Source organism: Rhagoletis pomonella, unplaced genomic scaffold (genome assembly GCF_013731165.1).
Source record: "Rhagoletis pomonella isolate Grant_MI unplaced genomic scaffold, Rhpom_1.0 Rhpom_scaffold_00003, whole genome shotgun sequence".
NCBI classification, from domain to species: domain Eukaryota; kingdom Metazoa; phylum Arthropoda; class Insecta; order Diptera; family Tephritidae; genus Rhagoletis; species Rhagoletis pomonella.
Genome location: NW_023458557.1, coordinates 56,374,856 through 56,378,209, shown reverse-complemented (window position 1 = coordinate 56,378,209; position 3,354 = coordinate 56,374,856).

Below are 3,354 nucleotides of genomic sequence, written 5' to 3'. Positions count from 1 at the left end.
ATGGCTTTTAGTAACTTTAACGAGACCTTAACTTATTTTATTTTATTAATTTTACTGCAGTTTTGACAAAATTTTCTTGCTAAAAAATCTTTTGTTACACTACTTCATTTTATTCCCTTGATTGTACAGGTTAAATAAAAGCTTGTTTTTAAAAAATATTTTTTTCACATTATTTTATTTCACAATTTACAAACATTAGCTCTGATCCAGTACTCCATGAACTTACAGGGTTTACAAGAACTTGCTGGAAAGTTACAGGAAAAATGAACCCGTACTCCAAGTTCCTCGAAAATCCTGTAAATGAGAGCGATTTTTGGACAGTTGTGTAGAGAATGAAGTTGCAAGATTTACCCGAACTTCTTGTTCTGGTAATATCATGAAAGTGACGTTTTTACAGGAAAAATGCTTTTTTTGTTCCCGTTCTTTTTGTTGTTACTCACTTTTTACTCTCACTTTAGAGAGTAATTTTGCTGTTTGACATTTTTGCAGGATTTTACACGAAAAGTATTGAATCGGAGATAGATAAATACTCTTTCTCGCGAGTTCTTAGTCTTTCAAAGTTTTTGCGTAGTTAGAAAAATTAACTTAAGCCTTGAGGAAATATAGATGAAGTACTTAAATAGTGGTACTTTTCCTCAGCTTAAAAAATATGTATTTTTTCTTTCAGTACCACACTCGAACGAAGCAACTGAGAGGATCTTTAGCAAAAAGTTTGCTTCCTGGCGCAAACAGAGAAACCGCTTCTAATTAAAAATTTGGGTAGGCTTTAGTAATCACTTTAATTTAACTTTTATTGACTTGTAAATTACATTGCGCCGACGCAGAAAGGAATTCTTGTTCCAGAAGTACTGCGGATGGTGTAATAATTTATACACTTTCAAATTATTATTTACCCCCTCTTAGTCTACACCTCTTCAATTAAGTAAAAGCATAACGGGATAGTTTTGCAGTTACTTATTTGCATTCATTTACTTATTAACAAGCTCGAAGGTGAAATACATTCCTAAAAAAGATATGTTTTATAACATGGACTTTACTAAAAATGGTAATATACATAATTTAAATATTAAAAATATATGCTGATTTCCATTTTTATATTCAGAAGATGAACTTCCATCGACGAGCGCTGGAAATCGGCATTCTAACGTGCTTTCTGCCGCTGAAGCATCACAAATGTGGAATTTGGTAAGGGAATTTTTGGAATTGGGCACCCGCGAGCAGTGTATTGAATTTTGCGAAGCAAATGGCTTATTGTTACGCTCGCGGTTGTGCCCCATTCACAAGATCCCCATGAGAGTGAATTTTTCGGGAAACAATACCACAGGCAGCTTTCGCTGCAATAAGGGGTCAAGTCGAAGCAAGGCCCGGATTTCCCGAACAGCAGGGACCTGGTTCGAAAACTCAAAACTTTCGATGCCACAGACGTTTTTTTTTTTAATGTATGCCTATGCCCAGCATTAGTCACAAGCTGCCGGGAGGCTCGAAAATTATTTAAAGGAGAGCACATTTTCGAGCTCTACTATAACCGACTGGTACAACTACTGCCGACAGGCACTAGTATTATATGAGATCGATTAAGTGGAGAGAGGTAAAATTGGAGGTCCGGGGAAGATCGTTCAGATCGAAGAATCGAAATTCGGAAAGCGAAAGTATAACAAGGGTATGTTGTCATTATCTATTGCTTTTAATTTCAATGAAATAAGTACTATTACTATTTTTATATTTTAGGACGAAGAGTCAAGGGTCACTGGGTCCTTGGTATGGTGGAAGATGGGAGCGACGACCTTAGGTTAGAGGTATGACCGGACAATGTGCGGTCCGCAGAGGTGCTCATACCCCTGATCAAAAAGCATGTGATTCAGGGTACAATCATTTGTACGGATTTTTGGCGCGAGTATGACTGCCTTTATGATTACGGGTATGAGCATCGCAAGGCCAACCATAGCGACCCAGGCAACCCATTCGTAGCGCCAGACGGGACCCACACCCAACGCATTGAATCCCAATGGAGGGTTGTTAAACGATTCTTCTCCAAGGAGAATTATAATAACCCTTCCAATTTTACCGATCTATCTCCTCTTTGTGTTCATGCGGCGCAGAAGAATCGCTCATATATTGGATGCAATAAAGTATACTTACAAGCCATAATTGTTATGTTTTTTGAATTCTACGTAGGGAGGGTTATAATCCTTCGGCCACACACGCAGAAAGGTGTTCTCTGCAAAAGGTGTTCAGCCCCCCCCTTCTTCGGCAACACAGAAAGGAGAATTCTACTAAGTGAAAATTCTGGCAGCACCAAGTTTTATGTTATTTTGCTATCTTATTCATCGTTTATATGAAAACATTAACAATAAATTATATGAGAACTATAGAGTTGCTACAAAAAAGGGGGGGCATTTTTGAAAACAGGGGGTCCTATTATACCCCCCCTCATCCTCTCTTTTTCTAGAATTTATCGTCTACTAAAATTTTCCCAAAAATTTTTAAAGAGAACTTCAAACTAAAATGTACAGAATTCTTTGACTATATAAACACTGAAGATGGAAATTACCTCATTATTGCTATTCAAAAATGTCATAAATATAAAAAAAATGTTTGGCTTCCGCGTACAATGATGTGTGCACTCATGATAAAATTAATAAAAACTATATTTTATTTATATACCAAAATATTGTTAAAAACAAGTTCTCTGGCGTTTTAAAATAATATCTGTTACTTAAATTCATAATTCTGCTTTGAATAAAAATGCACTGAAAAGTACTGATTTTTTTAGCAGTCTAACGTACTGGTTTCGCGCATAAAAAATCTGGATTGAGCTCAGACTCAACTTTTGCACTAATGGTGATGCATGAGGTCCTTTGACTTTCAATATTTTTTGCGGTTTTCAAGTAATTGGCAAACCAAATTCAGAGGCATTTCGTATATTGGACGCCTAATCCTGGTCAGACCGAAAAACTTATAATATTCCTCCTTGGCTTTCAGGAAAACTTTGATGAAGTACCCGTTGGGTATTCTGTCCCTATTGATTGGGTGAACCGCCCACCGACGGATTCTTCTTGATTGCTGCCGTCGTTTGTAGATTCGGAGACCGTTTAGGAATAAGAAGTCAAGAAAAGACTCTGCATCCATGTTTCCGAAAATTTATTTTGAACACCACCAAAAGAATCACTGATTGCTGAAATTTATTTGTTCATACGCTAATCGGTATTTTACTACTATTAAAAAATATTTTTTAAAAACAAGCTTTTATTTAACCTGTACAGTCAAAGGAATAAAATGAAGTAGTGTAACAAAAGATTTTTTAGCAAGAAAATTTTGTCAAAACTGCACTAAAATGAATAAAATAAAATAAGT